The following is a 25,907-nucleotide window of genomic DNA, read 5'->3' as shown; positions in this document are numbered from 1 at the left end:
GCACTTCCCATGAGACTACCTTCTGTTACGAAAACAGGGGTTATTATTATCTTTACATTTTTGTATTGGAGCATATCTTAATGCAAATATTATATCGGGACTAAAATCAGCCTTGGGGTGAATGCGTAGGTGGAAAGGGGAACATTATAATGGGTTATATGAAGATGCAGAGGCGTTGGCAAGCAGAGCAAGAATGGGATACTGCCCCCTAATAAACAAATATTTTTGCAATAATTTCTTTAAAAGTAAAAAGACTTTGCTTTTATTATGAAAAGAAAATCAATTGTCATGAGCATGAAGGGCAGCCACCCCAGTTTCTTGATTTATAGAAAAGCACAGCCAATGGCACCATGAGGTTTCCAGAAGCACTAGAACGAAAGAAAGAACACTCACAAAAAACCATCAGTCAGATTTTTTAAATATTTTTTTAAAAAAAGGCAACCACTAAAAGTGTGTACCCCATCCATGATAAAGTTGTTGAATTTTTCTCTCTGGGTTGATAATTATCAAATGCAATTTCTTTTCGCAATGATTAATGGGAAACGGTCAAAACAAAATGCAGAATATTTTTTTCTTGAATAGCACAACTCTGTGCCGTATTTTGAATTACACTTGCAAAGGAAGGAAAGCCTTGACTTTTAGTACTAGTCTCCCTAGATTTCCTGTAAAATATTTCCTCCTAACTATGTGATGTAATATTGAGGCTGCACATATTCAGCAAAATTATGGTCTGTTACCATGTCAAATTGCTGCTGGGTTTTTAACGCCACATCCACACGTGCAAAGCTCCTTGTAAGTAGAAAACTAGATCATGGGGAAAGTTTCTGACCTAGCTCTTTTCCATTATGCCTTAGGTTTTTTGATGTGCAGGGATATGAATTTATTTGGAAAGCATTCAAAAGCACAATCTTCCACTTTTTAAAGTCTAAAATCAATGAGGATTAATATTCATTTCTGCCTTCTGCATTTGATATGTGTTGCAAAGCAAAAGCTCCGAATGCTCATCCTCATCTCATCCAGTTCAAAACCTTGAATGTGACCTTTTAAGGACAGCTTTCCCACATGTTCTTATTTTTCCACTTCTGTTTTAACCCAACTTAATGATGAGATTGGCTGTAATCCAGTACATGCAACTTGCATTGAGCAGCATCCATTAACTCGAAGTTTTACAAAAGAAAGACAAATTGTTTACTTCAGCTAATTTTACGACAGAAAATGTTGTATTATCTACTACAACTGAAATTACCAAGGGTATTAGATCTGAAGTCTCTGGGAAGACTTTCATTGCAGCTCATGAAGCCAAAATTCAATGCTTTGTCTGTGCCTCCCATATATCCCAAGAAGATAACACAGGGATAAAACCCATTTTCGCATTAAAATGCAAAGCTTGGCTGCAAATCTGATTATTTAAAGCCTTATTCTATACAAGCTATTAAAGTATATGTTCCACATTGCCAGAGTTTTAAGGTTCCTCCGTGTTCTTCATTAGTCTCTCTAAGTTACACTGTAGATCTTGGACGGCTAATTAAATATTAAAGGTAATATTAATGGAAAAGAACAAAGCATAATGAATATTCCTCAGTTTATTAGAGAAAGTAATGAAGATTGATGTGTCTATTGCGAAGTATTTTGATAAGGGATAAAAAGTTAGACTATATTAAATGACTCTCTTTTGTTTTGCATCATAGGGCCAATAGGATACTGTACTGATTTCTGCTGCTCCTTCCCCCCTACTTTCCTCATTAAGCTCTTTAAGATAAGTGTGGAGAATAGAAGTACCAAAAAAGCAGGGAGAAAATAGGCTATAGGAAGGAGTTTCCATCTTGTCAGAACAGTGAGATGTGAATCTGACACCTACAACTGAGAGAGCTCTTCAAAGCTGCTCCTTTATTTGTGAACATGGCCTTTGTGTCGGACCATTGTGACACTAGTTATAAGAACATCCCCCACTCTCCAGTCGTCAGCAGATGTCGAACTTGGTCCTGATGTTGTTAATGTAATTAAAATATTTTAAAAGTTATAAACTAATTTATGAGGCAATCAAGCCGATTTCTTAAAAATTAGAAACATTTCTGATAGATACAAATCATTGAAGACCCCTCTCTTAATGAACCCTATAGCACCAGTCCTATACACATTTTTAGATTATTGTAGTTAGTTTCTAAGTAAGATCTAAGGCTGTTTTCAGATGACCTGATTACTGAGCATTCATCCTGACTTGTTTGCACAGAGTTTATGGGAAGGTTAGTGGACATCAGCAATTTATTAAGCATTTCTTCATATTTCCTTGTGGGGAGGTCAGATTAAATTGTTATCCCACACTTTACAGTCCATTTTCTCGTCACTTTCCTTACCACAAGAAGCCTGGTTTTGTGTGTGTGTGTGTGTGTGTGTGTGTGTGTGCAACCTGCGTTTATGGGTATGTGACTTAATCCCGACCCAAAATAACAACACCTTGAAAGCACCCTACGAAACAAGGTGTAATGTAGAGAACCAGCACAGTCTATTGGTTAGAAAACTAGACTTCAGTTTAGGGAACCTTGGGGATGCCCTAAAATAAGGATACACTTCATGTCCTTGTCCTTGTCCTCTTTGACAACCTTCATCTATTTCTTATTGCTCAAAGGGAAATACACTCCAGCACTGATGAAGTAGCAACACTGGTAGTGCATTGAGACATTTTGTTTTACTAATTTCCCTACAGGCAACATAAATAATACATATTAATTTTAATGTAAATAATACATATGAATTGGGGGGGGGTTCAAAACAAAGAAACAAACAAACCACTTTCCAAAATATATAGTTTTTTTGTATGTTATTTTCATTATATATATTCACTTTTATGCAGTTTTACAAAATATATGCAGTTTTTTAAACATTGGTTGGTTAGAGAACTGCATCACAAAATTTGTATAAGTGCACATTTCAAAGGCTGGCTGTTTTTCAGTTTTCATATTGTTTCAGTTGTGTTTAGACCGTTAAACCTTCCCCTATAAATAAATTCAAGCAAGACTCAAATTCTGGTTTGGTTTTTGGCAGAATTTAGGCCACAACTTTATTGATTACATCAGGTGAGTGGTTGCATAGGCTCTGGTTCGAATAGCTCCCTGCACCCTTGCAGGTAGCTCTGACCCAGGGCACCAGCCTAGGTCAGCCAAGGGTGAACACCTGGAATGGTGGAAAGCCGGGGACATGCTATGTCCACCACCCAGGTGTCCCCCTGGACTCAGGCACGGGCACAACCCCTCTCAGGGTTGACCAAACCACTGAGTCCCTAGATTCCTTTAACAGAATACCCTTCACATAGGGATGGCAAGAGTGTTCCCCCATCCCTATCACCTGATAGGGTGTTGTGACGATTTGCCACGCAGCGGGCAAAACCCAAATGGCAACAGCCAATCAGCCAAGTGGGGAAAATTCATGCCGTGCCCCTGTCCCAACAACAGGCGACACACGACGGCATAGCAAAGTCAAGCGCAAGCCCTAAAAGTAGGGAGAGATGGGCGGGTGTTCTGATGCACTGATCAAAAGAGGAAGCTCTGAGTCACGTGCATGGGCATATATAGGTCCTTTTATCAGTTTGGCTAGTGTCTCATTGGCCTGATTAACCCAGCATCAATAGGGTGTTGTGGCTATCCAATCATACCCACCCACAACACAGGGTTTGGTTGCCAGGTCGCACCGCAACCGTGCCCTCTTTGAGGGAGGAAACGATAAAGTATTACTGTATTTTGGTAAATTCCACTTTAAATGTAAGGTGAATAGAATTTCTACTCCATCCCTAATTATGACTAATTGCATAGTTAGTTGTCAACCTTGACTTAAGAGTCTTGATTTGAGACTAACTTTTGTCATTAGCTGTTCCATTCATTTCAATGGCACTTGGTCAAGGTTAATTAATCATAGCTGGATCAGCACCTGTGGCTTTAACTGCACTACTGTTTTCAACTCACCTGACCTGTATTGACACTTAACTTTGTCAATGGGCCTCATTATCACTGAAGAGGTAAGCCTGAGTCTGGGACACACCACTTCACAGTGCAGGTGGATTCTCATATCTACACACACACACACACACACACACACACACACCCTATACATATGGATCTAGATATCAACAAGCAGAATTGGACCATTGCCTTCTCCTTGAAAGGAGCATTGCAACATACTGAAAAGATTTGTGACATGGGCTGATAGGCACACTCACTCCATGAAAATTATTAGATATGTCACCATTTTGCAGAAGGATTCAAGGGGAGGAACTCCACAAAGCAAATAAAGTTTGGGGTTTTGTTAAGCTTCCGTTTTAAAATTAGATTAAAAGGTATATATTTGGATTACTTTCTAGCATGGTAATTTTATGAATGCAGGAATACATTGGGGGAGCATGCAATCATGGGAGCCCCTACACCAGGATTCCTCACCCTCTGCCTTCCAGATGTTTTGAGACTACAGTTCCCATCATCCCTGACCACTGGTCCTGCTAGCTAGGGATCATGGGAGTTGTAGGCCAAAGACATATGGAGGGCCAAGGTTGAGGAAGCCTGCCCTATGCCTACCTAGAGAGGGTCTAAAGTGGTACAGTCCATTTATAGGTTTAAGATATTTATGAGAATCAGGCCCTCGTGTTAGGTTTATATGAACGAAATCCTCAAACGCACAGTCTGCTAATTATTATAAGCATAGACCTAGCACTAGAATGGCATGTGATGCTGCAGACAGACTGAAAACCCATTGTCTGAGGAAGGTTGCATAATTCTCCCCTACCTGTATTTTATTAGACTAAATGCTTTTATTCCAAATTCTGTTCACGAAAAGGTTAAGAGGAAACTTTCTCATACATTTCAATAGTCCTGATCTCTGCAGATAATTGATTATCAGTGATAATATTATAGCCAGTAGGAGAACACTTCAATCTCCCAGGACATTCTATACAAGATCTCAAAGTAGCTGTCTTACTACAAAAGAATTTCAGAAATAGACTGGAAAGAGAAGTTGCTGAATTGCAATTTATCACCAAGCTCAAAACCATGGAGGGACCTGGTTTGAACAGAGATATCGGGTTCTTATCTCATTATACATGATAAGCGATCTTCAGCCATCTCAACCCTTGCTTTTTCATGCAAAACCATTTGCAGTCGTTTGCGGTCATCAACAGCTATCAGTCAGTCAATCACCCATTTCCACCACCCTTCTGAGTGATCCCCCCTCCCCATCCCCACCCCTCCCCACCCCTTCTCTACATAAGTGCCTGGAAACTTCCATTTCACTGTATCTGAAGAAGTGTGCATGCACACGAAAGCTCATACCAAAATAAAAACTTAGTTGGTCTTTAAGGTGCTACTGAAGGAATTTTTTTATAATATTATAGCAGTAAATAGTGTATGATGGGGGGAGGGTGGAAATCCCAGACCTTGGATCTTTGTGAATTGGGTAAAAATATTGATTTTCATTTTGTTCAAAGAGCTTCAGTGAGTGATTTAAGAGCTTAACATCTATATGAGTTTGGCCGTGTCCCCAAAATAATTCATTACATGGTGGTTATTATTCTGCATTTGCAATTAATCAGGTTGGTAAAGTGCTTCATTTGGTGGGTATGTATTGTTAAAATAAATCTGGAAACACTAACCTTGTCACGTTCAGGGGTCGAGTGTGGGAATGAATCTTTAGAACACAGAGGGTAAAATACTTAAAGGCGTAGCCACAAGAGATTTCGGCTGGACAATCAGAATTTATTTTCTAAGCGGATGGTGTACCCAGCCAGCGCCATGGCATGTTTTAAGGTCTCCTTAACCTGTCTGAGCAAATTGTATAAATTACGGCAATAAAATCTTCCCCATTCAAAATGCTAGCGCTGAAGAGCACTGACCAGCTTTTGACCTCCTATTCTGGGCCCCAACTGACCCTAACTTAGAAGTTCAAATGGTCAACAGCAGGTCACTGAGGGCAGTTACAGAGCCATTTTAATTTCAGTTTGATTGTAAGGTTAAATCTATGCAATACAGGTACGCTTTCCGGCCTTCTCTGGTCTTTCTGCTCACTGGAGAACATGTGGATCTCATGAAGCAAGTGACAGCTACAGCCTATGTTATGTTTTTCTCCCTCCCTCCACCATTCCCCTTAAAATAAATGTAAAGGGGAGGGGAAAATCAAACAGGTTGCTTTCCTTCTGGCATAAACCAAGTTGGTCGTTTATCAGTATAATGGATCTATGGACAGCCTTAAACAATTGTCAAACATTCTTTTAAAAGCCATTAATTTTTTCAACTAATATATATCTGTTTTGTGCATTTGTTGAACCCTTCACTTGTCATTGCAAAGGGCCTGTAAAACTAAGCAGAGGCCTGATCAGTTTTCAGTGAGCTCTGAGCCTCAGAGTTCACCTGGGTCACCCACAAGATTTATGAGACTTAGTACCAATGTCTGATTGGAACTGTTAGGCCTAGAGAAAGCTGACTCTCCCTCCCCTGCACACCGAGTCCAGTAACTCCACTCATACATTCCCAGTGGCTGTCAGAGAGGCAGCAAAATTGATGGCCTGTACAGATACCAAAGTGGACATCAATAAAAGGAGATGGATGTGAACCAGTCGAATGACATACCTCACTGCTGGGGTGGCTGGGGAGAGGGGGGAACAGGTTAAAAAAACACTGGAAAGTTATTTATTTAAGCTTCAAGGACAAGGAGTTAGTCACTACTTGCTTAAGGATTTACTCTTCAAATGCCCTATATGCTGGATTTCATCATTCTCTAGTTAGCATACGTGCACAAAGTCAAATTATTGCAGTGGCTAAGTGTCTTAGCACTTGGCTCAAGTATAGGAAATAATATGTAAAAAAAGAAAAAAGATATCATAGAGTACTACAGAACTCATTATACACTGACAAAATTGAGGATACCACTGAAATAAAGCTATACAAGCCATTTTGATGAAAGAGGAAATGAGTATCCTTTTTTATAAACAGCCACCAAATTGGCTCTAAGGGAACATCACCATTGCAATCTGTAATGAAACCTTACAAATGCAATCCTTACAATAAATGTGGAAGCTTTATTTGGAGCAGTTTGCCACCTTAAATTAATTTGCTCTGCTCTTCGTGTGTCTTTATTTCATTTATTTTCATGTTATGTCCATGAAGATAAAGGTGAAAGGAAAAACCAAATAAACCCAAGGCAATGTCTTTCTGAAAAGCACCCCTCTATCAAATGCTGTCTTGTACCATATGACACATGGTCAGCCAATGTAAATTAGCATGTGTGCCACTAAAACTGCTTCATCTCACAGCATTTGTAAGAATAATAATTGCAATAACAATGAATTTAAAATTATTTTTATTGAAATCCACACCCTACCAATTGGTGGCTTAGGCATAATACACAAAAATAGTTTAAAGTCCTGTTAAGATGGTACTTAACTCCTACAATGTTAAAACAAACATGTAAATCAATAAGTGGCCTATATTATAAGGGCTGTAGCAAAAAAGGAAACTTTATGCAAGTCTGGTGGAGCTGCACAAATTTAAGGGTTTACAGCTGTATGTGTGCAGAACCTATTTCACATGTTCTCCCAAACACAAGAATTATAGAGTGGTGAGCATGCAGTTTCAGGAGGAGCCAGCACACAGTGCACAGTGGACTTCTACACAGGATTAGGGTCTTCCTGGAGAAGGTGGAGCGAATGAGGCACTTTTGTACATATCTGATGAAAATTCTCCTGCAATGCTATTTTAGAAAGGATCATAAAAGTAGATGCCTCTTTTATGCATAACAGATCTTATGTGATAAAAAATGGAATTAGCATTCCTTTTATCTGCAGTTAAACAACTGATTGCCAGAATATGGAATATGGAAATCAGAGTTGCCTCCATCTCTGTGCTCTATAAGACAACTTCTGTCCTAGCTTTCCAATGAACACATGTCACTCAGGCTGACTTACAAAAGTTTCAATCACAAATTAAAACCACAATAATAAAGAAAATACAATGGAGGCAGGCAGAACAGATAATAAATAAATAAAATTTAAATATAAACATTATCTTCCCAGCAAGGCAAAAGCCTGCTAGAACAAAAAGTCTTTATTAGCCAGTAAAGGGGGGGGGAATAAAGAGAGAACCATTCAAACCTCATAGTGCTTAAAGTTCCATCATTTGGGTCTAGCCCCAGAAAAAGCCCTGACACGTGTCACAACCAATCTTGTTTCCACGATAGGTGGAGCACAGCAAAGGGCCTCTCAAGCAGATCTTAAACAACAGAAGAATGATACCAAGGGGACAGGTGGAGGACACTTCAATTATCCTTGACACAAGAGCCTTAAAGATATTTACTAACAACTAAGAAGAGAGAGACCTGTGGGATCAGACCAAAGGCCGATCTAGTCCAACACTCTATACTCACAGTAGCTAACCAGATCGCCATGGAAAGCCCACAAGCAGATATTGAGTACCACACCACAGCACTCTTCCAACCTGCAGTTTCTAGCACCTGGTATTCGGAGGCATACCGAGGCAGTGGAGGTAGAACATGGCCATCATAGCTAGTTGCCATTGATAACCTTATTCTCCATGTATTTGCCTAACCTTCTTTTGAAGCCATCAAAGTAGGTGGCCATCACTACCTAATGTGGGAGTGACTTATGTCTGGAAACAAATCCAGCCAGTGCAACTGTTGCAAGATAGTGTGATCCCAATAGTGTGATCCCATAGGTGAGTGCCCACTAATACCCACCACTAATATGCTGCATTCTGGACCAAGTGAAGCTTTGAAGACTCTTCACAAGTGATCCCAAATCAAATGTAATGGAATAGTCCAGCCTAGTTTTAATGGAGGCATATGTTACCATCTTCATGCAGCAATAGATTATACAGTAAAGAAGGTGCTAAAAGAACTCATTCATTAAAATTCACCTGTTGAAGAGATCCTTCAAGGCACTACTAAACTAGCAGTTTTTGTATCTGTTCCAGCTTTCATGAAAGAAAAACAATGGAAAAAAACACTTCAGAGTATGCTAGGGAAAGTGATATTGTTGTACAATTCCGATTACTATCTCTGGTTTTTCTTTAAAAAAAAAAGCCAAAGGAACCAACAAAGGAACGATTTCCAAGACTTCTTCCATTTTTATGCTCAAAGTGTTTATTTGCCCTCTGGGACATTTCCTGCATTCTTATGTATTATGTAAATGAGATCTAAATCTAAAATGTGATCTGTGTACTTGGAAGCATTATGCATTCAACCATGTAAAAAGAAATGGCAGATTCTCCAGATCATGATGTTTACAAAGGACTTTTTTCTGTGTACTTACAGTACTCTGAATTGATAGAGCTTTCCCAGTGAAGAAACAAATGGTCTGAGGCGGTGCAAGTAACAAACATAGAGATAACAGAGTAGAAAATATACCCATGAAATATTAAATATATGCTGTTGATAGTAGAGCTGAGCAATGAAAGCCAAACTACATAAGTACTAATTCACTGACCCAGCTTTGTTTGGATGTCACTCTCAGTAATGAATACACATTCATTTTATAGAGGTATAGTGAGCCATAGTCCATTGTTTGCCTCTGATCAGGGGGTGCCTCACCCACAATTCCTGGCTTTGAGGAAGGAATGTCCTCAAAGTCTTTACCCTCTATTCAAGATATCTATTCAAGATCAGAGCTATGTGTGCCACAAGCTTGTCATTCACCCCCTAAATTACCCTCAGATACATCAGAGGACACCATCCCGTTTCCAGATTCAGCTGCTAGTCCAGTCATCTTCTGTACATTGAACAGAAGAGCTGGGGCATTTATTCTCCTTTCTGTCAGGCAGCAATATGTATTGGGACAGTGCTGGGGCTGAAACAAGAGAGGTTGTAAAGAATCCTCCTCATACCACTTCAAATAGATGCATATCACTGTCCTAGAAATTATCTTTCAATATGACTTTAGGTTTCTTTTGAATAGCTTGCAGCAGAATCTTCTAAAACAGTGGTACTTCAGTTTTCGAACATAATCCATTCTGGAAGACCGTCCAAGTTCTGAAACGTTCAAAAACTGAAAACTCAGTACAGAAGCCTCAAAACAGAAAACTCAATACGGAAGCCGCGTTTCATGTTCGACATCCGAGGCGCGTTTGAAAACTGAAGCATTTACTTTCGGCATTATGGCATTCAAAAAACGAAATGTTCCTCACCGGAGATGATCGAAAACTGAGGTACCATTTTTTACTGTCTCCTTCTCAAAAGTTAACATAGGCAGCCTCCATCCATCTGAGCCCTCTCTACACCCATTTGTCTCCTCGTGCTCTTTAATTACTTAGATATGCTTTCAGTCTCACTTGTATCCTGGCTTTTCAGCAGCTGCTGATCTTGCTGCATATGCCTTTTTATTATGCCCCTGATCTTGACCATCAAGTCACACTTTGTACCTTCCGGGAAACCTCTTTCCTCACATAATGGAAACGGCCATGCTGTTTGCAACCTTTCTGCATCATAATGGTCCTTTTGGTGATGTCTGGGACACTGTGGAACTATTAAAGAAATCATTTTAATCTATCTTAAATATTTCAAATACATATTCATTTTTATTCATCAGTGAAATTAGACCAGGATAAAAGATGATTAAGCTTGATTTAAGCTTAACTCATCGCAGTCATCATGACTTGGGAGCTATATCTATAGGAGAGGCAAAGATTCTCCTCCTTGCTTCTAGCTAAAGGCACTATTACATTGATCAGCCAGGCCTGCCAAACACTGATCTCTTTCCAAATATGTGGGAAGCCCAACTGTTAATCAGAAATCAGGTAAATGCTCTTCTTCAATAACATAATCAATAGCAAAGCAGGGTTTTGAAAACATGCAATATTTCATTCCCGAGAAAGGGTTTGTAGGAAATATTTGGGGAAAACACACACAATATGCACATCCATACCCTTGATGAGCTTAAAAATGAGCATATCAAGAGGAGGCATATATCTGCTAATGTATATCATACAACAGAGATATATATTTTAATGCATGTGAAAATATTGCTTGAATAGGGGGAATGGCCTGGGGAGAGTCATGAGGCCCAGACAGAGAGTTCTGGAGGGTTGTAATTGCCCCAAGCCTGAAGTTTACCACTTGAATGTATGAAAGAGCCGCTATTGGGCTTCCATGTGACTGAGAGCCTCACCAGTCACATGGAACATCCTAAGCCCAGTGCTTTTCCCCCTTAAAAATATTTAAGAAATGTCATTTTCCTACTCATACTGAAATACTGTCCCTCAATGAGGCCAAACTTAGATTCACAAACTGTTTAGGGGTATGCATATCCCTGCGTGCCCCCAGAAAAAAGCACTGGTAATGCCTTATGTTCATACTTAGGTCATAGGTCATGGCCAGAGGGGTGCACTAATATTGGGAGCAGGTCTGGATAGCACAGTTCTGCTCCTGTCCACATCTTCAGACAATGCCTGGAGGGGCTAATCCTGCAATGGTCAGTCACCACTAACATTTCCTCAAAAGCAACATAATGGGGCTTAAACTTTTGGTGAATTATTCCCTTTAGAGTTATGAGTGACCAGGCCTTTCAAAGAACAGTAAGAAATAGAAAGCTGATTAATGATCATCAGTAGAATTTAAATAGATAACAAGCTGGATAATGCCACAAACCATAGCTGTGATCCTAAGCAAACAACAGGCCATGTTTTGTTGAAATCACTGAGAGTTTCTGAATGAACCATGCTTAGATTTCTTGATTATCAATATTGCAAAGCCCAGTACCAACACAGGTTTCAGTGATTTACCTTGGCTATCCAATCTAGCATTTGCAGCTGATGCATTAATTTCCAAGCATGTGTTAAGCTACAAGTTTCCAAGGATGTGCATTCCATTTATCTTTGCTTTAGTGAGATTGACATGGTGAATTATGAAGTCAAACCCTAGGCTACAAGATGCCTATAAAGATTAAGGCATTTCCTCCTTTCCCTAACAATTAGCAACACTACGCTGCTAAACAGAGATCAATTGTAATTGGGAAACTGAAAGAAGACAATAAACAAATTACTTGTGTTTTCACTGAAGCCTGTTGGTTTACAAGACCAACTGTTATTTAATCCCAAAGCCTTGTTGTAGGCTGTAAATTACCCATTACAGTTGTCACTGGGCCCTGAACAAGAGTTAGTTACTCCTAGTTGGGGGGGGGCACGATCTAGTTATTTACTTTAAGTGAAACTGAATACCACAGTACATAAATAACTTCAAAAAGTTTGCTGTTTATGTCTATGTGCTTCAAAAATACAGGTATTGGGAGAGAGAAAATGTAACACATATTTAGCTGTTTATCCAGGCTGCCCATCAGAAGACTCTGGTTTAAGTTAAAATAAATAAAATTGGGTGAAAAATTCAATGTTTAACTTTCTTTTCTGAATAAGCAAACAAATAAATAAGAATACTATATATCTATATACATATAGGGGGATTGCTGGGTTGTTGTTTTTATTTTGTTTATAAATTTTGTGGTTTTATGTTTTTATTTTGTTCAGTGAACCGCCCTGAGACCTCCTGGTATAGGACGGTATATAAATTTAATTTATTATTTTTATTTTTATTATTGATGATGATGATGATGATGTTTCAGGAGTATCTGAATCTAACAGATAGCAAACATTTACATGAGGAGCAAACCTTTCCTCTTGTAGTGCTGGCCCTATCTTTAGCAAGTGTGAGGCATTTTTCTTAGATGATTCTGAAGTTAATGAAAGGTCAGTAAATTGTTAGTTTTGCAACATTTATGTACTGCTTGATTGTAATGAAACCTCTAAGAAGTTTGTATAGTGGTTTGTGATGGTGATTATTTACTGCGGGGGTGAAGAAAGACACTTGTGGAATTTTCAACCATAGGTGCCAAAATAACTTTTATGAACTTTTTCAGAATCAATATATACAGAGAAGCAGGAGCTGTCAGTGTGGTCTCCACAGGGCACAGGGGTCTACAGAGCCTTTCTCAAGAATCCTTCTTTTGGGCTTGAAAAAAGCATTCAGTTGTAGGTACTAGAATAGGTTGTGTTGTGCTTAGTTGCAGTGTGTGTGTGTGTGTGTGTGTGTGTGTGTGTGTGTGTGTGTGTGTGTGTGTGTGTTGCCCACAACACTTTTGCAGGCTTGCAGATGTGTCCACAGGCCCACAAGCCCCACAAAGGGCTTGAAAATATAGAAAGGACTAAAACAGTAGCATGTGCTATAGATGATGCTGAACAATCCCTGAAACAAAAGGAAGAGGCGCATGATCACTTACATTTTAGTAGCAATATTCTAAGTTGAATATCAAAAGAAGGGTTAGTGAATTATAAAGGTGAGCAATAACTGATGCTGGCAAAGAGAGTTGTCAAATCTTATCTTCAGGAGGCATTTAATAAATAAACAACCACTATCCAAAAAAAACCAATCATAGTGAAAGCCAACATTCTACAAAGAGTTGGATTTGTTGAACTTGGAGGCCACCTCAATCCTATAATTAATTGTTTCTTTTATAATATTGTACTAATGAAAATATTTCATTCTGGCACTTATTTCCTATTATCTTTGCCAAGACATAACATAAAGTTTGACTTTTTAAATAGAAATGCTTATACCTTGCCCCGGTAGTGGCCATGAATTAACCATCTGAGCAGATGCAAAAGCTACTGCACCACCATAAAATCACAGCGAACAACACTAGACTAACAATGTTTTGAGCTACCACAAAGTCAGTTAAAATTGACTCAGCTTCTGTGGCTATACTAGGAAGATAGAAAATTGCCTTATACCACCAGACTATTGCAATATACAGTAGTTCAATGCATAGTTCAATACAGTATAGTCTACATTCTTGGCAGTGGCTCCCTAGGGTTACAGGCAGAAGTATTTCTCAACCCTACCTGTGGTTGCCAGAGGTTGGACCTTGGACCTTTTGAACATAAAGCATGTGCTCTATTGCTGAGTATTATAGAGCAACCTATATGTTTTGGACTGAAGTTCCAATATGAACAAATGTGGCCACAGTTGCAATACACAGCAACAAGCTACATGTTACTGTCATAGTTAAACACAGCTACATAAAACTTAGTGGTGCTATTCCTTGGGGGGGGGGGGAATACTCCCCAAAACCTCAAGGAAATGTTTGAAGGAGGGGAATTATGAAAGCTTTGTAAATCTTCTACAATAAAAGTGAAATTGCGAAGAAGGAAAAGGCATTAAGGTTTTCAGAAGCTTAGCAGGTGGATAATCAAAGCTAACCACCATCATTAACAGAACAGAAACAATAGCCAACGATTAGGTTATCTTAGCAATAACAGCCTCTAATTAGGTATTGCTTAGTATTAAGTAACAATCCGAAGGCTAGTCTCCCAGAAACCATAGCTAGAACAACAGTATGGTTTAATTGTCCACAGCTATGGAGTAATCAGTAGGGTGCAAAATAAATAGCTTAGTATATGGTTTGCTACAAGGCGCTGAAATGTAAAGTGGTTCTTATAAGCACTACAGAATTAAAAGGGACATCTTATGCTTCTCTGACTTTATGAAACATATATGGCCTAATCACCGAGACATTACCTCTAACCCATTTTCAACATATGCCATCTGCTGTTTTAAAACAACTCTCATTTATAGCCATGCATTCTCAATTGTACACCCACTCCTAAACAAGAGCCAAAACAGTATTTGAAAATGAACTTCATTTAGGAAATTAGAATAAAATGGACACTTTTCTGTTAAAGTGAGTTTGTTATATTATTAAATATGTAGAATTATCACCACCATGGAAAGGGACAGTGTTTATGGCATGGCTTGGATATATAAATGAACACTTCCTTAAATAAGTTAAACACACACTGTTTTATTTGAATGTTTCATTCTGTTTCTGCTATTAAACGGGAACTAAAAAACCCAACTTCAGTAAATCAGTAAACAGGATCATTACTTCTGTTTCAGATTCCAAATCAAGGGTTTCATTTCATTTTCCTAGCACAATAATGCATACTGATAAGGAAGTCACATTGCAAATAACTTGTATTAGAATGGTATTTACTTTGCTTATGGTAACTAATTGACATTATTGACTTAATTCAGGGCTGTAGAAAAACACCAAGAATAAATTGATGGGAAGAATGGCGAAGTGCACCAGAGTGTTAAAAATATGAAATCAGAGTAAAGCCCATTATTTAGTTTGTAACTTAGATATACATACCCACATATGGGTATAGAAATGTACAAATAATGTGTATGGTATTGATTCTACGTTCCCACAGGGCAAACAGAAGAATACTGATGGTTCAAATGGGTATTCTAGGATTCATTATCAATATTTGTTGTTGTTTAGTCGTTTAGTCATGTCCGACTCTTCGTGACCCCATGGACCATAGCACGCCAGGCACTCCTGTCTTCCACTGCCTCCTGCAGTTTGGTCAGACTCATGTTCGTAGCTTCGAGAACACTGTCCAACCATCTCATCCTCTGTTGTCCCCTTCTCCTTGTGCCCTCAATCTTTCCCAACATCAGGGTCTTTTCCAGGGAGTCTTCTCTTCTCATGAGGTGGTCAAAGTATTGGAGTTGCAGCTTCACGATCTGTCCTTCCAGTGAGCACTCAGGGCTGATTTCCTTCAGAATGGATAGGTTTGATCTTCTTGCAGTCCATGGGACTCTCAAGAGTCTCCTCCAGCACCATAATTCAAAAGCATCAATTATTCTGTGATCAGCCTTCTTTATGGTCCTCCTCTCACTTCCATACATCACTACTGTACTGGGAAAACCATAGCTTTAACTATGCGGACCTTTGTTGGCAAGGTGATGTCTCTGCTTTTTAAGATGCTGTCTAGGTTTGTCATTGCTTTTCTCCCAAGAAGCAGGCGTCTTTTAATTTCGTGACTGCTGTCACCATCTGGAGTGATCATGGAACCCAAGAAAGTAAAATCTCTAACTGCCTCCATTTCTTCCCCTTCTATTTGCCAGGAGGTGATGGGGCCATAATACAAATGGTTGGATACGTACTATGGATTTACTGTGGGTCACAAGTGCCTTGCTGGTCCAGAACAAAGTCAACAAACAGCCTTTTTTGTTGAGCCCTTTTTCAGGGATGCTTTTAGGGGAAATTGTCCCAGGACTTACATATAAAGGGAGCCATGTGAGCAGTGACAAAAAGTACATTAAAATGGGCAGGGTGATGTTCAAATGGGCATACAACTCTTGGACATCTCACAGTCTTATGGGCAAGGAGCATTAAACACACAAAAAACTTGTGAAGAACTGTGGGGGGGGGGAGTTTCTAAAATAGTATCAACTTCTCAATAGTATCAATTTTCTCAAAGGTGGTGCCATCTTGGAGAAACACAGCTGATGCTTCTCTTTGAAGTGGCACCATCTTGGAGTCATTCCTTGGCTGACAGAAGAGGAGCAAGGAGGAAGCAACGCCACTGTTTGGGCCTGGCCACTGTGAAAGCAGCATGATGGCATGATCCAGCAGAGTTATTCTTATGTTCTTAGGCCATTATTAGGTCTCAGGCAGCTGATTTGGGGGGTCATGAAAGGCCAGCAAATGGTCAAGTATTTAATGTATTATTGTTTTTTACTCTCATGACAGCAGAGGGGTACTTGTGGGAATAATAATAATAATAATAATAATAATAATAATAATAATAATAATAATATATTATTTATACCCCGCCCATCTGGCCGGGTTCCCCCAGCCACTCTGGGCAGCTTCCAACAAAATATCAAAATACAGAAATCCATCAAACACTAAAAGCTTCCCTAAACAGGGCTGCCTTAAGATGCCTTCTAAAAGTCTGGTAATTTTTATTCTCTTTGACCTCTGGTGGGAGGGCATTCCACAGGGTGGGTGCCACTACCGAGAAGGCACTCTGCCTCGTTCCCTGTAACTTGGCTTCTCGTAGCGAGGGAATCGCCAGAAGGCCCTCGTTGCTGGCCCTCAGTGTCCGGGCAGAATGATGGGGGTGGAAACGCTCCTTCAGGTATACTGGACTGAGGCCGTTTAGGGCTTTAAAGGTCAGCACCAACACTTTGAACTGTGCTTGGAAACGTACTGGGAGCCAATGTAGGTCTTTCAAGACTGGTGTTATGTGGTCTCGGCGGCCGCTCCCAGTCACTAGTCTAGCTGCCGCATTCTGGATTAGTTGTAGTTTCCGGGTCACCTTCAAAGGTAGCCCCACGTAGAGCGCATTACAGTACTCCAAGCGAGAGATACTGCCTCAGGTGCTGAAATAACTTGGCTGGCCTCTGGTACTGTGTATCTTAACTTTGGGAGGGAGGCACCATTTGTTAATCCTCCTCAGGCTGGAAAATGTCTTCAGCAAGCTCTTGCTCCAGAGAATGTGAAGTAATAGTTATAAGATATACTCTGTGCACAAAGTATGGTGACTTTAGATCAAACTCAAATAAACATCAGGCATGACTAAAGCCCACCAGAAAATGGTCTTCTGCTGTCTCAGGGCCTGGTCTCTAGAGCTTTGTGGAAGGCCTGGCCTGAAGCTATTCCAGACCCTGGTGAAATATAAAACATAGACCGGACACCCTAACATTCCAACTGGAAAGAAAAGTAAAATTCTGAGCATGAAAATTTCCTCAATACACAGCCATCCTTCAAATAACTAAAGGTCAACCCTAGGCTTGATCAGAATTGCATAAATACAATTAGCATGCAGTTCTTTGGTTATGCAAGAAGCAGGTGTGGGGAAGCCCAAACAGCCTTAGGACTATTGGGTTAGAGAGGGAAAGTTTAACTCCATCTCTCCATGCTAAGGTTTGGACAAAAAATGCCTCTCTGAAGCTGCAATTTGCAGCCCAAGGGAAATATCTTTTGGCGCCAATATGCAATTCTGCCCCCTGCCCCACGCTAAATTTAGCTCCAAGAGGAAAGCTTTTCTTCACACAGCAGCAAGGGAAGAAAGGGTTAAATTTTCCCTCCATGCCTGTTCTGATCCCATTATTATCACACACACCCATGATGCAATAAATATTTTTAAAAGTCTGCATGCTTGCTGCAAAAACTCATTTAAGATCACTGAATAAATAGAAAGTTATTTGCACGGATGCATATACATGTTTAAAGTCTGTACTCCTAAAAAGGGTCGTTGTTTTATATATTTTGTATTTTACTCAATAATTTAGTAGGGGTATTTGTGAGCCTAATACAGTAATATATAGGGAATATTCATATGCAGATAAAGGAGGCATTAAGAATCTTTCACAATGACAAATAACTCATTCAGCTCCTCCTGATAAGGTTAAGAAATGGAGAGTTTGGCTTCCCTGCAGAAATCCTTTCCCCTTCCTTAGAGAGAGAGGGGTCCACATCCTCTTCCACAATAAAATGTTATTTTTATGGATCCATTATTTTAGTTGCATCTCGTTGTCATTGCATATTCATGCCTTCACGACATTATGTCATTGTTATGAATGTATATAAAAATACTATATAAATCATCCTAATGAGATAAACAATCAGTAAGGCCACCTCTTAATCACCCCAGTCATCATTTTGTGACTGGGATACACTGCAAACACACAGTGCAGACTACAAAGAATGTTATGCAACCATATTATTTGACTATGTCACTCCTAACAAACCCAGCCGATAGTGTTCATGTCATGACTCGACTCAAAATATCACAGGGGTTACCCCAACGAAGCACCCTTGGATCGGTGCAACTCCAGTGTGTAGGTAAAGCCTATAAAATTCCAAAGAGCCTGCTCGTCGTTAACTAGCTTATTTCACTTCCTTCCATCCTCAGTAGGCAGCATTAATTCTGTTTCTAATTAGAATTGCACAATTTAATTCTTCTGCTCTGGGCTATACAGAAGATATGGTTCATGTAACAGCAGCTTGGAGCGTACACACTTCTTGTAATCTGTTTGTAACTTGTGCTGCAGATGCTCTGAGAGGCAGTACTTCTGATGTTACAAACTGCAGTTGGCCGTACACCAGGGATCATTTCCCCAGCATGCTCGAGGATCACTCTGCGAACCGCCCGCTGTGTTTCTCCAGTTGAAACCAATCTCACTGCTGCTGTAAACGAGCTATGCTTCTGTTAGCAATGATGACTCAGTACATTACTGTGGGTTTTCCTCCTTCTGTGAGTCAGGTATCGTATCCAACAGCCAGTGGAATTTTCTGTTTGTTGTTCATCTTCCTGTAGCAAACCATTAACTTTAACAATATATATGTATAGGGAAATTATATTGAATTAAGCATCCGTTAAGCCAATTCCTGGGGTGGGGTACAGGTAGCTTTATTAAATAACCACTGAAGCGACCCAAGAGGAAATGCTTCTCGTGAGCCTGGTCAAAACACACAGAAAATATAATGTGTTCTCTTTGTACTGCATTACTGCAGGCAGAATGTCTTGTAGAAGATAAATGGACCAATCCGAAAGATCCAGATGCACATGGATATCTGACACATGCAGGCTTCCCAGATCATTTCAATGGAGGAATCATTTATTTATCCAGACAGTAACTGAAGCCAAGTCCTCCAAAGGGTTCACTATCCATTTGTCTGTCTGCAAATCAGAACAGAGTTGTTGAAGTACAAAAAAACCCCAACCATATACAAAATGCACATTCTATTTAAATCAGTGGTTGATGTGGATTATATCAATGAATATCTACAAAGTTGCTTTCCTCCTGTAACCATTTTCATATGGTGCTTCAAGTCTTCTTACGCCACAATAGCAACTTTTCCTTCTTTTTGAAAGCTTTATCCTCCTACCTACTTGAGCTATTGCTGATAGGCATAAATGCGTGCTAGCGAACAAGCATTTATGAAAGCTTACACATGTTACACTATGCTTGTTTAATAATCAATCACGCAGTGTTCACCCAACATCTTTATATGCTGTCATTTTGATTGAGACAAAGTGCTCCACACAGACTTGCATTGTGCTAGAATAAAGGTGTGCTAATTGCAATACAAACTTTTATGGTACGTATCTCTTGTGATTTATGACAAGAGGCTTTTTTCCTACATACTGAGAAAATGTCAGAATATGATACTGCTATGGTTTGAGGCGTTTGACCTGATTCACAGGCAACACTAACCCAAACCATGGCTAAGCATGAATGTGCAATTGTACAGGTATTCATAGCAAGGATCTTGGCCGTTTCACTTCTCTCCTGGTCCTGCTGCACTAATACCTAGTTTTGCTTAGAGGTTTGTTCAAATACAAGCTCATGGTTTGTCTCACTTTGGATAAACCACTAACCATACATGGCATGTGGCCTACAAGAATAAATGCTGGTGTGTATTCACATCCACATTGGAAGATGGATGAGGTAATACATCTCTCTATTCATCAGAGATGGGGAACATACAGCCTTTCAGATGCTGTTGAACTATAGCCCCCATTATCTCTGAACACTGGCTGGAACTGGAGTCCAAAAACATATAGAGGGCAACAAGTTCCCTCTTCTTGCTATACAGACACAGCAATGATGTGCATGTGGAGCTTCCTGCTTGCTGTGAAAAAACGCTGACACACTTGCAAAGCTCTGGCCTGGGTGCTCTATTCACCCCAATAATACTAAGGGTATGTGACTTTTTACCACCTGAATTTTCTCAGCAGGTAGGAAAGGTAAAAGGTACACAGTTACAACATACAGAAAAGCTGAGGCAAGGATTTCAGCCCACAGCAAACTCTTAAAGGTATTTAACAGGAAACAACCATTGTAACTATAACTAAGTGTCTCTGTAGGAAGACACACAAAGGGTTTAATTTAGCAACAGTCTGCACCATAAAATATTAGTCAAGTGCTAACATAGCCATTAATACTCTTTTTTAACAGAAGGCAATTTCACAGACTCATTTACCAACTGGAATCTCCCAAGTCTAGTTGGTAATTGTGCTTTTTATTCATCTCTGTAAATTCCATTTAGTGCTTTTTAGCTGTTTCTTAGCATAAATGCATTGAATGTTGTTAAATTGGATTAATAGGTTTTATATGTAATATATATTATGTATTCATTTAACTGGAGGTGTTTCAACTCATATTGCCGCAATCTCTTTTTTAAAATGTCGTTTTATTTTGCAGATTTTATTTTATGGACTCCCCCCCCCCCTGGAAAGACTTGCAGTATATGTTTATGATGTATGCTTTATAAATAGAGATATACTTACCATAGAAAGTTGGGGTTGTGGTCAACTTTAGCTCAGTTCACATTGTTTTGGCCTGAAGCAAGCCAAAGGAGAAAATCAATTCAGGTGCATTAGAACCTATATGAGAAATCACAAAAATATTGTAGGAGCGTTTAAAAGAATTATGTAGCTGCTGTAACTTAAAATAGATACAAAGATAGGGCATTGTGCTCTAGCTCAAATTCTCTAGAAATTTTATGTGCAGCATAGTAACATTTTAGTAGATGTGAGCCTAACATTTCTCATTATATGGATTGGACTCTCTCTATAAAAATGAAATGAGTAGACTGCTTTTTCTATGAAATCTGTTCTTAAAGAAATAAAAATGAATTAGATTCAGATTTAGCTGTGACATCAGTCAACAGCTCAGCTGGTTGATCCAAAGAAAGCTGATTGGCTCAATCACAAGTTTTTGTTATTAATATCCTACATTAATTTTACAAATTAAATTTCAAACTGTAACTCATTTATAGAAGATGGCAAATGATGCGGGGAATGAATTTATAAACCAAACTGGGAGGTTAATTCATCCTGAAAGGTGATTTAGAAATCTGTTAACTAAAGGAGGAAAGGTGGTACATAAACACAAAATAATAATAAAAGCAACTATTATAATTTAGTGTCAGTAGGGATGGGAGAGAAGCATGATTCAATTCATATTTAAATGTGAATCTCCCCATTCTCTGTCAGAAATAACAGGCCACCCCAAAAAAATATATGCCAAAAACACTTCCTTCAGAAGGAGTCCAGATATGATGTGCAATAAAAGATAAAACAGCCATGTATAACAAAGATATAAAACACATACAAATAACCAGTACTATCTATAAAATAACAAACCGTTCAAACACAGAAATCACTTGCAGCTGTTTGGCATTAAAATAACAGAATCTCTGTCAAATGAATGCCAAAAGGGATTTAAAAAAAACTCAGCTCCAGGTGTGGGTGTTCCAAAGTGAGGGGGCCACCACAGAGAAGTCTGTGCCATATATCCCTGACTCATGAAACCTAGTAGTGGCCATGAACAAAACTCCATACCCACCAATTCTTAAGGATTGAGTTAGCTGGTATTGGAGGAGTTGATGGATATAAACATATTCACCAACATTCTCAAAATATGGCAATCTGGCAGTTTCAACATGCAAAGTAAATATTTGCTTTGTCCCAAGCCAACTAAAATTAGCCCCATTGAAGCCAGTGAGACCAATAATTTGTGACTAAATTTAATACCATTGTTGCCAGTCGAAGTTAGTCTGCAATTCTATGCACACTTACTTGGGAGTAAATTCTAATGAAGTAAATGGAACTTATTCCTCAGTTTAAAAAAATGTGCTGCATGTCACAACTAACTTTAGTTGAACCGGAGTGTTTACTTTGAATATAAATGTCTTTTTTTTTAATTGAAAAAAAGGCTATACTGTACTAAAACAGATAGTTAATCCTTACCACCCAAGCCTGCCCACCTTCTGAGTCTCTTCTTTTCTTCTTTCTGCTATGTGGAAACAGTGTTCTTTTCATTCCTTACTGTGGTTTTCAGCCTTGACATTGTAGAGAACAGAGAGATACTGTGCAGTTCTAAGAATTATCACCAGTGTAGCTCCCAGCATGAATTGTCCTGTTCCCCTGTTATTGCCGCACACTAATAAAAGCTGAACAATATTTGCAGGTTTTGTGAGATAGAAAGAGTGATTCATATTTAATCTTACAGTTGTTCACTCCGGGGAAAAAAAAAACTTTCAATCTTCCATCTGATTCCAAATGTGTTCTTGTCATTTGCATACAAGGTATATTTTATTCAGATGTTTTTATCTCTGAAATCTATATCATTTGCTCGTTCTTGGGGAGAAGGTTGTCAGTGAACTGTTTATATACTCAGGCTTTGGGTATGGATTTGGCAGGCTTTTCCCTCCGCCCCCAAAAATCCTCACAAACAGCATGGAGGCTGTAGATTTCTGTTCTGAGCACAATAGATCAACAGCTTTATCATAGCTGCCAAGTTAACCCTTTTTTTAAGGGATTTTCCTATGCTGAATAGGCTTCCTCGCGAGAAAAGGGAAAACTTGGCAGCTATGGCTTTATAACAGGCAGAAATTCCTTGATAATGATTGGACCTGCTTTTTTAAGTGTACCATTTCTTAATTTAATGTACAAATATATTAGCTGTGGTCTTCTATTTCTTGCCACTTCCAATATATGTACAGGTTTTTAATTTCTACACCAGGTTAAAATATCAGTTTAATGTCACTGTAGGAATAATAACATCAAAGAGTGACCACAATCCATCAAGAAAGTAGGTGTTTTTTAAGTTACACTAATCGCAGCAGAATGTTGACTGTGCATAACAGATTTAATTGTTTAACTGCTTTAATTGCTCTGCTGTCTTAATAGGATTGTTTTATTGTGCAAATTAATTATGATTGTTTATATTTAAACTGGTTTTCACTTTGTAAACAGCTTAGAAGCCTCTCTTGACACTAAGCAGCATATAAATTAAATGATGAATACCTTTCTGTTCTAGCAGGCATTTAAAGTAAGTTACATTATGCCTATTTATGGGGTTTATTTTTCTGTACCTGTGGTTTTTGTCTGTTTTTAACACCATGTTAGTTGACGGGTGAATTATTCTATTGATTTTTTTTGTAAACCAGTTTGTGACCATCTGTGGTGAAAAACAGGCTATAAAAATTGAAAATATATAAATGTGCATTGGTTTGGGACCAACATCTTTAATAATGATGCCACTTATCAAAAATTATTCCCACCTCCAAAAACTATTACTGTTGTTGTTGTTGTTGTTGTTGTTGTTGTTGTTGTTAGATGTTGTTAGAATTCCTTAGTGAATTGTCCTTTGTTATTACTGTGTAACAATGTCTAAATAATACTGCCTCAGCTACACTACTATCTGTACTACAAGAATCATGATGGCAGGAAAATGAACTATTGTTCCCACAGAGAAATGACAAGCCTGAACTGAGTTTCAAACACCATACAGATCAAACATGGGGAATAAGAATGGTTCTATTTCCTAGACAAAATTTGATGTGACTGACATAAAATGCTGATAAAGAAAACCAGCTTCCCTGATGAATTCCATTCATAGTGTTTCTTTCTGTAAGCGGAATTGTCCTTGACTTTCAGATATATTCTCTTATGCTTCCAAAAATAGGTGACTTGTAAAGTCCTGATCATCAAAATAAGACGGAAACTGACATCCTTTGTGTCTTTGTTGACTTTTGAACTATTGGCAGTGGTGCAAATACCTAGATGCCATCATTGATTCCAATCACATAGTGACTGGCTGCAGGTGCAGAGGAGGAAATAAGGTTTTCCACTGTGCTGTGGCCATCACTACAAAAGCTTCCTCTGCCTTTAACCAGGTAGAGCAAAAACAGCAAGTAGCCTTATACCCTCCCTCGGCTGTGATCTCAGCTCATACACATACACTCCAACATGTCACTGATAAATATGATAAGTACTTGTAACACTCCTATTCCTACGCCAAGGATCAGAGCCTGTTTGTGTACATGCACACAGACACTGTTATACATTGCTAAAGGCTGTTCACCTGAGATTTGTTTACACGGCAATAGACTGCCTTGAGCTAGCCTCTGTATCAGCTGTGTCCATAAACTGATTGTAACAGTTTCCCTTTCTGACCTAAAAGAAAAATAGATATATGCCTCACTTTTCAAACATCAAGTGGTGTAAACTTTATGAAAGTTTGATCTCACATCAAAGATTTGATTGCATTTATTTATACAATCATTACAATCTAAGCACATTCAGCAATATTTACTTTCTGCAAAGTGGCTATGAGAGTGAGGGATGGAAGGGAAGTTGGTGCACTTGTGCCCAACACTAAAATGTTTAAAATAGAAAGTGAGGGTCAAGCTAAATGTGACAATGCAAATGTATGAATGAATCTGAGAACATCTAGGGGACCATCATGTGTTAGGGCAGTGGCACTTACCCAACCTCCCACAACTGAGTTGGGTGACTGCTGGCTCAGCAAATCTCAGAGTTGTAGACAAGAAGGGAAGAGAAGGAGTAAAACATATACCTTAGAATAGGAAGAGCATGCCTTCATCAACCTAGTGCCCGCCAGATGTTTTGGACTATAACTCCCATAGTCATGCTGGCAGGGATGATTGTGAACCGTAGTCGAAAACACCTGGAGGGCATCAGGTTAGTGAAAGTTGGTATTTATGATTGATCTAAAATATGAGTAAATACATTACGAAATTGTGTTTTTCCCTCGTCTCAGCTCTACTCACAAATCAGAAAAAAGACTAAAGTCCCTTTGACTCCTTGACTCAAATAATTCCTTAAATTAGTTTTATAGCTAACCTGTATCACCTGCGACTGCCACAGGTAAATCTCAGATTGGAATTGCTGTTCCAATCTAAAATGGATCCTTTCCCATATTGCCCTCAGCTGCCTGGTTTATGAATTTTGTGGTGTGTTGGGATACCATTCAGAGATAAGAAAAGAACAGAGATTAGATATGTTCTGTGTAAATGTTCTTTCTTTCAGGTGGCTGACAAGGGGTGGGGGTGGGGAGAGCAGCCTTTAAACTTGAAGGGACGTCTCGAAAATCTTTCCAGAATTGATATGTGGTATATTTCTCTTTCCTACTCAAGGTGACAGTTTATGTGAGATGTAAAGACAAGTTCAGTCAGGCAATTACCCCTTGTTGATAGTAGATTATTTCCTCTACTAAACTCAAAAATAACTTCTTTGTGTATAAGTTACTGCTGCCCTGGG

The 25,907-nt window shown here is 39.0% G+C and overlaps 1 long non-coding RNA gene across 1 annotated transcript; it reads right to left on the bottom strand.

The window, feature by feature from the left end:
• Positions 1-19,373: 19,373 nt before the first annotated feature.
• LOC148684407 (uncharacterized) lies at positions 19,374-22,724 on the bottom strand. Its single transcript, XR_015946214.1, has 3 exons — positions 22,590-22,724; positions 21,126-21,221; positions 19,374-19,511 (listed from the first exon to the last, which is right to left on the bottom strand). It is a non-coding gene; the product is annotated as an uncharacterized LOC148684407 (long non-coding RNA).
• Between the last annotated feature and the right edge of the window lie 3,183 nt (positions 22,725-25,907).

The sequence above is a fragment of the Zootoca vivipara genome, chromosome 10 (genome assembly GCF_965207765.1).
Source record: "Zootoca vivipara chromosome 10, rZooViv2.hap1.1, whole genome shotgun sequence".
Taxonomy (NCBI): Eukaryota; Metazoa; Chordata; class Lepidosauria; order Squamata; family Lacertidae; genus Zootoca; species Zootoca vivipara.
This window is presented reverse-complemented; position numbering and strand designations above follow the sequence as displayed.